This window comes from Bemisia tabaci, chromosome 2 (genome assembly GCF_918797505.1).
Source record: "Bemisia tabaci chromosome 2, PGI_BMITA_v3".
Classification (NCBI taxonomy): Eukaryota; Metazoa; Arthropoda; class Insecta; order Hemiptera; family Aleyrodidae; genus Bemisia; species Bemisia tabaci.
Genome location: NC_092794.1, coordinates 74,897,278 through 74,909,010, shown reverse-complemented (window position 1 = coordinate 74,909,010; position 11,733 = coordinate 74,897,278). Strand labels below are relative to the sequence as shown.

At 38.8% G+C, this 11,733-nt stretch overlaps 1 protein-coding gene across 1 annotated transcript in view; it reads left to right on the top strand.

Moving 5' to 3' along the window:
- Window positions 1-200: 200 nt before the first annotated feature.
- Window positions 201-11,733, top strand: part of LOC109041728 (serine-enriched protein) — an 87,094-nt gene continuing 75,561 nt past the window's right edge. The window contains exon 1 of the mRNA XM_072296258.1: window positions 201-401. The gene's annotated coding sequence lies outside the window, so the exon portion shown is untranslated. The remainder of the gene's footprint in view (window positions 402-11,733) is intronic.

Genomic DNA, 11,733 nt, shown 5'->3' with positions numbered 1-11,733 from the left:
GAAAGGAAGAAAAAAATCTTTATCATCGCGATTGTCTTTTAGGCTCTTCCTGCAGATAAATCACCAAATTTAACGAATTAACTTAGAAGATAGATTTACTGGGTTTGTATTAGAAATATAGGTCCGTGAATTTATTGAGTGATGTGGCTTCTATGCGCAAGAGCAGTCACCAGCCTATGCCAGACTTTTTCAACTCCCTGTGTTCACCTCAGTTGGTTTAGTTTAACCGCCGACGCCGCTGTTAACCGGTGGTATCGAAAAAGCCTATTATTATTTTGTGGTATTTTTCGTAAGCGCGAATTACTCATAATTTTCAACTAACCTTCAAGATTGATTTGAAGTGAATTTTGTATCAAGCCCAGTGATATCAATCCCATCCATCCCACAATTTTCCACAATAAGTAAGTCTTCTCCATCAATTTCATATCGTTTGTAACCTCAAAAATTTTTTTAAAGTTATGATTAAATAGTTCTTAAATAAAACATATAAGAAGAGGATATTTGAAAAATATCCAAGGGATACTCATTGCCAATTGGAGGATATCATTGAAACATTCTCAGTATATTGTTACAACATCAAAGAATATCCCTCGGATTTTCGCACTGAAGCTTGCAGTAAGATCGATACTGACCTACCGAGATATTGCAAAGGAAGCTTGGAGCAAGATACCAATGCAAGCTTAGAGAAAGATTTCTATGCAAATTTAATGATTTCAGGGCAAGTTTGCAGCAAGATTTCTAATCAATCTCACTAAATATTATCCAGCCCCTCAGCTTCCCCCCCCCCCCCCCCGTCTAATAGCAACCCTTCTTATGTGATACGTTATTTGAAAGGTTATAAAACATGATGAATTGAAAAGCTGAAACCACTCCTACATAGAGTTGGGACACTTTTTACATTTTCCCCCAAAGCACCCAACATTTGCATAATATCACAAAGCTAAAAATATCCTCTTATTTAATACACTCTTATTCTTCTTACTGCGAGGTTTGGTCTCAATTGAACGAATAGGAGCTTTGCTACAAATTAAATAGAAAAAATTTAAAAGTGTCCCAACTCAGACACCCCCTGGGAGAGTTGGGACGGCTCCCTGGGAGAGTTGGGACAGAGTAGAAAAATCTTCAAATTTAAGAACAAGTTAAACTTTAATGAGAACTTAGGCACTTAGAAGCATATAAAAACAATATTGCTTTACCTATAATGTAAAAAAGTTATTTTAATAGCTAGAAAAATTATTTTAATAGTCAAAATGGGACAGTTGTAGTGACAAAGTAATAAATCAGTACGTAAAAATTTAACTTTTGAGAACAAATACCTAATTCTAGGTTTTTGTTAAGTAAGTAACATCAAATTGGCATACAGCGACTAAACTTCAATACATTTTGGAAGAGAACCTATACATACTATGAGTTGGGCCGTCCCAACTCTTCCACCAGTGCATTGTCCCAACTCAGACTGGAAGGTCCTTCCGCGTAAATATTGATGGTGAGAATTTGAGGTTAGGAATATGGAAGAAAACGCAAAGGGAACTAATGACAGAAGATCTGCCCTCATCATTGGTACAAAAACATCAGCAAAATGTTTAAATTTCACGTAATTTTCAAATGTGTAAAAATCACGTCATTTTCTAAAAAAAAAAAAAAAAAAAAAAAAAAAAAAAAAAAAAAAAAAAAAAAATACGAGCTTTTAGGCTCCAAAAAAAGAAAACAATCTCACCTGAAAAGTGCAAAACACGGCCAATCGCTCCCGTTTCAAGGTCTGTTTACTTGGATGTCTCAGGGGTAACACCACACCAAAAATCGACGTCCTGCTACCAACTGTCATATGAAAAAACTAAACTGTCCCTACTCAAACCCGTCCCACCTCAGCCACATCTCCCCTACGCCATGAGAACCGTAAAAATCTAGCAGTTTCAGGGAGACCCGCGGATCCCGTTCGAAAATTTTTAATTGGAATTTCTAATTTTTTAGGAACCGATCACCTAGGTGGTTATCGTAAACCTGTAGTATGTTTCTAAGTATCAGTCATAAATGGCATTTGTATTTTTTAAAAAAATTGGCTCATTTCACCCACTTGAAACTTTGAACTGCTAAAACTCACTCGAAAATTATGCCATTAGCTCAAGATTTCTACGGAAATTCGCCATTTTGTATTACTTTCTGTTTGATATGCTAGGCACACAAGGGATTTTGACTTATAAAAAAATAAAACATTTCGGTGTTCCGGCCCTTATTAAAAGGTGCCCCCAAAATTTCGAATACGGTGAAAAGAAGCTTTTGATCAAAGGATATGCCCAAAATGGGTAATCTTTGAGTGAGGGGAAGGGGGGGAGGGAATCCAGACTTACCGGTCACCCTGTTTCATGGGCACATCACGTCACGTCAAAGGACGCTCCAGATAACATCGAACGTTTCAGCAACGTGGAAATCAACGTAGACCTTGAAACATTTCGGGAACGTATACAATTTCTACGTTGTAATCGACATGGAAGAACAGGGGTGATCCGAAGACGTCTCACTGGCGATGTAACAGGAACGTGGAAAGGAACGTTGCTCTGTAAACCTAACCTAAAAAGTTAAAATCGCACTTTCGCCGTTTCGCTGTCTACGTTTCCGGGACGTAGAATGGGTCACTAAACCATGAACGAATTTTGACTTGCGAATATAGTTTTCTAAAGGAAAATGACGCATAGAATACGATGCGCACGTTAAAAACGCGAACAAGTAACTCAATAACCGAGAAATGCGCAGTTCAAATTGCTCAACTTTACGCAAATTTAAAACGCCCCAGTTTCGCGCCGCACCGAATGATGTCATCCGGCACCAATCAGAAGCGGGCACGGGTTTCCACGACTAGAGTCCCTTTATACTGAGAGTCAAGACAATGCGAATCCATTTCTGATTGGTCAACCGGATTTTAGGCCTTCACAGTGTCACAAACGGGAATAAAGATTACATTTTCACCAATTGCAAAGATTATAATCTGGAATGGACCGAGGAATTTCGGGTTCGACAAGGAACAAACGGAATGAGAGAAGGAACGGAGAAAGGAATTTAAGAATGAGCCGATCAAAGATTACGAAAAACGTTCAATTTGTGTAATCTTTATTCCCGTTTGTGACTCCATGAGGGGTGTTGTCTTGACTCTCAGTATAAAGGGACTCTATCCACGACGTCAGTCAAATGTCTATCTACTCTTCGTATATGAGAGCAATATACTAAAGTCGAAATTATATCTTTTGAATTCAAAACTCAAATCTCATTCATATGTTAGCTGTGATAAACAAGCAACAATTCCGCATTGAAATAAGTTTTATTTTGACAAACATCAGAGGAAAATGAGAGAGGACTGCGACATGACTACCGCAGTAGGTATATCAACACCGTCAGTTTCCCGCCATTCGGGTGCGTTTGGAATGTCTTGCAGTTTTTAGATTTTTCAAAAGCGGTTTTCTCCGAGATTTTGGCTCAATAAAAATGCGGAAAAATCACCACGTTATCTACTCACATAGTACTTTCAGAATATTCAATAAAATAAACAAGGTTTAGTGACCCATTCAACGTGGTCCAAAACACGTTGTACTAGAAAAGGCGGCACAGGCAGGACACAGGCCAGGAGCGCCCACTAGGTGGCGCTGCATTTCGCGGCGCAGATTACTCAAAAAGTCTACAGCCCATGTCGGCACCAACCAAGTTCCTGGAATCAGTCTGATCAGGAAAGGTTGCAACTGTTCGAGAGTGTCCACCATTGTTATATTGATACTAGAGAAATGCCCGTGACTGGAGTCACGGGTCTAGAGGCCGCTAAAATATCTATAACCCCGAAAAAATGGTGGTAGGGGAGCAAGACATGCCATAAAAAAATGAGTTAAGGGGAGAGGGTGATAGAGCTAGAAAAATGAGCTGGGGGGGGGGGAGGTAGAATAAATGCTGGCAAAAAAATTAGAACTAACCTAGCGATGATTTATTAAAAAAAAGAAAGAAAAAAAATTGAAAAATAAGAACAAAGTAAATTGAAATAAAACATCAGCTGATACCAAACAAAGGTTACCAAGGAAACCAAGGAATTGAGCTTTCATAAAAACAGATTAGTGGAAAACAGCATAAGTAGGGCACTTACGTTAATTACCGTTTATAAGTACCTAAACGGTAAGTGCGATTTAACAAAAAATCTATACAGTTCTTTATGGGGAATAATAAAGCACACGCAATTTTTTTTTTACTAAAATCGTCTGAATGCAAGCAAAATTTATTGAATTGCGCGGTATTTTTTGCACGACATTTTAATTTGATACCACAGAATTCTGCTGCAGGCGATTAATGAACAGGATACTAATGACTTCGATTGCACATGCCCTCACTTCCTGAAAAAACACATTTGTAAACATACATTGGGAATGCAAATCCGGCTGAAATTAGTGAATGCACCACCAGAGGCCAAAACAATTCCGTTGGGCCAGAAGCGAAAGAGAGGACGGCCCGCAAAAGCCAAGCAAGCTCTGTTGGTTCAAGATTAAGACGTTTCATTTTTAGTATATTTCTTTTAAAAACATAATTTTAACAATATGACGAACAATACGTTTTTATGAATTTTTAATGAGCTTTAAGACGTCTGATTATCGCTCCTGCACTTTAAATTTGCGTGCAAGTTCCGATATATTTTCCTGTTCTTCACTTCATTTTTCGTGTAAGTATTTTTTTTTCTGTTCACAACTTTGATTTTTCGTGCAACATTTTTTCCATTGCGTGAATTCTTTTTTAGTTATGCGTGAATTATTACAATTACTGTGACATTCATTTTCGATTTCGTGATAAACATACTTTTTCCGTGAATTTACCATTTTTTTTGCGTGCCGATAAATGCAACCCGTTCTTTAAAAGTCCAAAATGGACAAAATTACAAAATTTGAATAGGCTAACGTAAATCTAACGATGGTTATCGTGAACGAAAGAATTGACGACAAAGGTCGGGTAACTATTATAGGTGGGATTGGCGTAGGTACCAAGTGATTTTCGCAGTTTCATGTTGTGCTTGAAGTGATGCTAATACCTCCGTGTTTTACATACATAACAGTTCGTTAACCATCTGGTTTGCACATATACTTGTCTGTTTCTACTTCTGTATTCTTAAGTCAATGTCCACAATTTTAACTCGTAGACCTCATGTTCTACTCTAAAGGTGAAAGTGCTTATTCCTCTCCTAGTACGTACACCTAAGTAAATGAAAGTCGTGCCTGTGAGGTGAGTGATTGTATTTTAATTAATCGTCATTTATCGCAAATAAGTAGATAATTAACGAAATTTTCTAATCGTAAACACGTTAGGAGGGAAAGAGACGCACAAACTGTGAAAAGCCCAAAAATGCGAATGCCACACTATGTTTTGCGAATAAAATGGATTCTAATGTTACTGCACGTCCCTGCAAAGTAGTCACTGCCGCGTCCCTGCAATGTAGACACTGCAACGTTCCTGCGACGTGGACACTGAAGCGTTCCTGTAAACGTTGTCGCTGACAACGTTTACACGGGAACGTTCCGGAAACGGTACTTATTTCCACGTGGAAGGTTTCACGAGAAACGTGGAATTCTACGTTGTTGTCAACGTTGAAATTGTTATCTGGGCGATACAAGATAGATTACCAAAAAGGATTATGAAGAAAAGTTTTTTCAACAGGAAGGAGAGGAAGACTGGGACTTACGTGGCTAGATGGGGCAGAAAAGGACTTGAGGAAAGTTAAACATCAAGGGCTGGGGGGCAAGCAGCGGAAGCTAGAGTGTTATGGCGAGGCATTAATCAAGGAAGCCAAGGTTCATGAGGGTTTGTAACACCGAATAGTATTAGTATTGGTAGTAGTAGTAGACTCCCTACACGGTTTGAACATTTAATCTGATATATTAACACCCGAATCCGGCTTTGGAACCATAGTTTTGCGCTCGAAAATCGATCGACGCGCGTGGAGCGGAAACTTCAATCGCTCATGAACCCTTTGGTTCCCCCAGCTTGATGGACCACTCGTTGGATGCGGAAAAAAAACAAACAATTTGTAAAACTGGTTTTGATTCTGATAAAAAAATGAGTACCTCGAGAAATCTTTGTTTAAAAGAAATTTTCTCGACTCAAAAACTGAAAAAAGCACATTACTTTTAAAACGTGATTTCGGAATTTTGACCTGTCGAATCTTGAAGTAGGCAATCGTCGACGATTTTTCGTCCAAACCAGACCTCAATATCTTCCTTCGTTCGAGAGATAACGAGGTTCGCAGGTTTTAACTTCCAACCCCCCCCCCCCCCCCCCCCTGCTACCCCAAAATTATCTGGAGTCTGAAAATTCGGGAGAAGAAGCGCTCAAGGATGACTAATCAATAGACAAAGTTTGAAGAACTTCCGGGGGGGGGGGGGGCGAAAAAACCGTTTTTGCATCAAGCTCCTTACGAAAAATTGAATTTTTTTTTCTTTTCAATTTGACTACGGATTTTGATCTGTAGCATCTCTTCTAAGTATGAAATAACACTTGCACGTCAAAAAGTTTCCTCAAAGAGTGATAATTCCCCGAATTTCGTCAAATTGTATGCATTTTTAGGTGATTTTTATCCTCCAAAAAATCGTTTTCCGGTCAAGATCTTTAAAAATACGACTCAAAAAAAATTTATTCCCCCAGAATTTACTTCCATCAATACCCATAGTAATCACCCGAAAAATTAAACACAAGTTTCTAAAATATTGGGAAGAGGGGGGCGGCGCCAAGATGTCATGAGCTCCACGCGGCTTGCATCTTCTTTCCGCAGCGCGGCGCCGTGTCGCAGGTTCCGACTTATCCGAATTGCACACACATTTTTGACACCTTGACGCATTTTCACGGGTTTCAACTTGTCTAGCGTTCTATCATGAGTTCAGTGGGATTTTATCCTGATTTCCCATTGCTGAAATTGCAGACAAAGCGGTACGCTGTTTGCCCGAGATTCGGTTTTTTTTTGTGGCGAAAATTGGTTCGTAAATTCGGCCGAATGGCCTCCACAGGGTGCGAAAAGTCACCATGTGTTTTGTAACACCTATGCAGAGCACCTATGGTGCGCTGATGGTGCAGAATCAGCGACGTGATGTATCAGAATGAGCCTGTTGCAAACTTTTGCTAGAGTAAAAATACAAGTTGTTTGTTACAGAAAGTGTCCCAAAAATCACGATGAGCGCATTGGCAAAATCTGAAATGCACTCCTAACTTCACGATCTGCGTAAGAAATTTGCGTTTTTTTGAGCTTCCCGCCTCAAAAACGATACTACGACACAGGTGAATATTTCGTTAGAGGAGTCGTTCCATCCAACCCCTGTGAACTGGGATACTACGCAATATTCAACATGGCCGACGCCAATCCGCCAAAACACATGTTACAACCAGAGATGGAAAATTTCATGAAATTTATTCGAGTGAAATTTCAGGCGTGAAATTTATCGAAATTTCATGAAATTTATTGAAACTTTCGGGGATACCTTTAGGAGGCTAAGAAATGCCTAGAAATAGTGATTCTAAATTTTGAAATTGTTTACCCAAAGCCTAAAAAATTCGCGCCTTGCAAATGTTTTCGTTTATTTTAGAGGTTAGGTTGGGGTTCTTCTCTCGAAACTCCCCTTTTTGCCCCCTCTTTGTGTCTGGCACCTTCAGTAGAGTAGCATAATACCGCAGCATCAACCGAAATACCATCTGAAACGCTTTCAGACCTCCATAGGTTTAATCAATAATTCTAAAAAAAAAATCAATAAATTTCAACTATTGTAAAATTTATTCGAGCCTTTTGAAATTTCACTTTCCATCTCTGGTTACGACCCAGGATGTGATCAACCAGCGTGTTTATATTTACATTTTCCTAGAGTACCTGTATAGGGAGAGTAGCGACAGATCTGAAACTCCGAAAGTCCATCAGGCCTTCACCGATGCCTCCGCGAATAAAGTTAGGGCCCAAAAGGGCAGCCAACCTATGAATTTCGAATGCCCAGAGCGATTTACAAATACAATTGTTACGAACCGTCGTTTAGAAAGCATGTATTTGGTTTACTTTTTGCATAAATTTACTTATTTTTGCGAAAGAACGCTCATTTATATACATTCTTAGCCATCTTGGTTAGAATTGAAATCTGTAGGCTGGCAGTGAAATTTTGTGTGTTAGAAGTTGCTCAGAAGGGTGGCTGCACTTTTGGGCCCTATAAGCCCTCCATGAACCGATCTGTCGCTACTCTCCCTATACAGGTACTCTACATTTTCCTGGCGCTGATAAAGATCTGCCTTGGCTGATCTCGCTCTCCTCTCGATTTGCGCGCGGAAGCGTCGGCTATTTTGAGTACGGACTCATTTAGTCGTGACGTCATAGCCAGCATTGATTCTTTCGACTACGATCTCGGGTTCCAAACAATTGGCTGTCCTTGTTTCGCTTGTTTGTTGTTGTTGTTTGGCTTGTTTGTCGGCCTAAACACGAAATCCTACGATTTTCTCAGGGATGAAAGAGGGTCTTCCTGGACACTCAAAACTGGTCATATTTTTTGCCTAACCCCAAGGGAAAAGGGGGATGGGGGGTCAAAGTCAAAAACTTTAAAGTAGCATAACTTCTCAACGGCTTGTCGCAGGAAGATGATCGTGGTGTCAAAATTTCCAGAGAAATGAGAGCTTTCAGGATATATGTATGAAATTAATAAAACTTTGAATTTTGACCCACTTTTAGGGGAATTATACAAGGTCCCCCTTTCGTAAATTTTCGTTTTTCGATATTTTCGGTCGTTCGGTTCGCACGGAGCAAAACAAAAACAACCCTAAATGTAAGTAGAGGGCATAAGGTTTAAGACAAGCCCAAGTTCATCTTGGGTAAACAATTAGAAGCGGAGTTTTGAGTCTTCAAAATTGACGCGGCGCGCGGGAACCTTGTATGTTCCAAGTCTCAAGGTCACCTGCGCCCCCCCGGATTGCCTGCAGGTCGCAAGTTTTTGTGTTTATATGCTTCTGTAGGTCGTTTTCAATGTAAATCGTTCAATGAAGAGAGTATAATCTGAGTTTTTTAATTTTACACAATGGGCAGAGTTGCTAAAAGAAATTTCATTGAATGAAATTTCATGAAATTTCACAAGAAATTTCATGAAATTTCTTTTTTCCCAATGAAATTTCTTTCGACCGACAAAATGTCAAAAATGCTTATTTTTTCTAACAGAATTTGTTTTTATTTTTAAAGAGAATAATATTCGTCAATTAGACCAGTTGGAGCGCGGTCTTCTCCCAGCTTTTCTCTTCTGGTCTTCTCTTACTCTTTCTCTTCTGGCAGTTCTGGCTTATCAAGGGGAGGGGAACCGGGGACCCTAACTTCAAATTTCAAACTGTTAATTTCTGAAAAAAATCAGAGACAAATGAAAAAATCATTTAAATTGTTTCAAAGATAGTTCAAGATCCCTATCTCTTTTGTACCAAAATAGAACGATATACTATTAGGGGGTACTAGGATTCTTTATAGTCAAGAAATTTGTTTTGCTCCAAATATGAAAGCTAACGTCTTACTTTATCCGTAAAATTTATTTTGGTGTTCAACTGGTACGGCTGTGCGCTGTGTGTTCAACTAAAATTTAAGAAAAAAAATTCAAAATTATGTTTTTGCTGTTTTACTCAACTTTCTGGGCATTTCTAAAGTTCCCTTTCACAGTTTACCACGTGCATACAAATGAACTTAAGGAGATTCATAAGTTTCAAGGGTTTAATCCTGAATTCTGCGTGTTAAATGAAATTTCACGAAATTTCATGAAATTTCATGAAATTTCATTATGAAATTTCTTTTTATAATCTTTCATGAAATTTCTTAACTCTGACAATGGGCCTTCCGTGAGGTACACCACATTAACGTTAAAAAATTTTAACTGCGTTTCAAATTGCCCCCTCAAGAATAACTGGTAAGTACTAGTTTTGAAGCTCAAAGTTCGTCTGCTTCTACGAGAAACTATTTGGCTTTACCAAGTGAGTTCCGTCAAACGCTGTAGTTTATAGCTTAATTAAAAAATTTTAAAATTAGGGGTACCCCAAAATTTGGCATCAATGGGTTACAGTTTCTAAATGGTTCAGTTCTGTATGGATCGTATGTATATTTGAACTGAGGGTCCACTGTTTCTTCTAAATTATATGAGTAGACTCGTAATCGTCAGCAAATGTTTAATAAGGTATGATGGACATAATGGTTGATACTCTATGCCCCCTCTCGCTCCCTCCGTAAAATTCAAAAATCCCGATTATTCTGTCTTCATAGAATGATTTACATTAAAAACGACCTACAGTAGCATATAAACACAAAAACTTGCGACCTGCAGGCAATCCGGGGGGCGCCGGTGACCTTGAGACTCGGAACATACAAGGTTCCCGCGCGCCGCGTCAACTTTGAAGACTCATAACTCCGCTTCTAATTGTTTACCCAAGATGAACTTGGGCTTGTTTGAAACTTTATACCCTCTACTTTCATTTAGGGTTGTTTTTGTTTTGCTCCGTGCGAACCGAACGACCGAAAATATCGAAAAACGAAAATTTACGAAAGGGAGACCTCGTATAATTCCCCCAAAAGTGGATCAAAATTCAAAATTTTTATTAATTTCATACACATATCCTGAAAGCTCTCATTTCTCTGGAAATTTTGACACCAAGATCATCTTTCTACGACAAACCATTGAGAAGTTATGCTACTTTAAAGTTTTTGACTTTGACCCCCCATCCTCCCTTTTCCCTTGGGGTTAGGCAAAAAATATGACCAGTTTTGAGTGTCCGGGAAGACCCTCTTTCATCCCTGAGAAAATCGTAGGATTCCGTGTTCAGGCCGATTTGGCCGTTTTGTTGTAGTGTCCTTTCTGACGCAGATTGTGAAGTTAGGAGTGTATTCCAGACTTTGCCAATGCGCTCATCGTGATTCTTGAGCCATTTTCGGTAAGAAACGCCTCTTATTCTTGCTCTAGCAAAAGTTTGCAACAGGCCCATTGAGGAAAGTGTATTTTGCATATTTCAAAGTGAGCATGGGAGATTAATATAAAACTTGGGCGCCGCCCCCTCTTCTCAATATTTTAGAAACTTGTGTTCCCGTTTTCTGGTGATTAGCTGCTAACAGAGGTTAATTATGAGGGAATAAATTTTATTCGAGTCGTGTTTTGAAAAATCTTGACTGGAAAACGATTATTTTGGGGATAAAAATCACCCAAATATGCATGAAATTTGACGAAATTTGGACAATTATCACTCTTAGAGACTTCATTTGGACCTGCAATAGCTATTCCTTACTTAGTAGACACACTACAGACCAAAATCAATGGTCAAATTGTAGAAAATAAAGGAAAAAATTCAATTTTTCGGAAATTCCCCCCCCCCCTAAAAAACTGAAATTTTGAATTTGAGGAAAATCCTGACGTGATGGAATTGTTTGGATTTTTTCCCGAATGTAGCTCTAAAAATTACATGAGAATAAATCAAAACATGCCATGTAACTCAACATGACCAAAAATATGTAGGGCTGTGTTATCGGAGGCATAGGGGTCTAAAAACTTCTCAACGATAGTATAGTTCGAGTTCCGGATCGCTATGAACCCACTTGTGTACTTTTTTTTACAGTTTCATTGCATATAAATTTCTCTGATGTTTTTGTTTTATTCTCTTATTGCAAAAGTAATTATATCCTCGTTTCATTTCATTTCCTTTCCTTTCCCTTACATTTTTCCCCTTTTTTATAGCATCTGGATC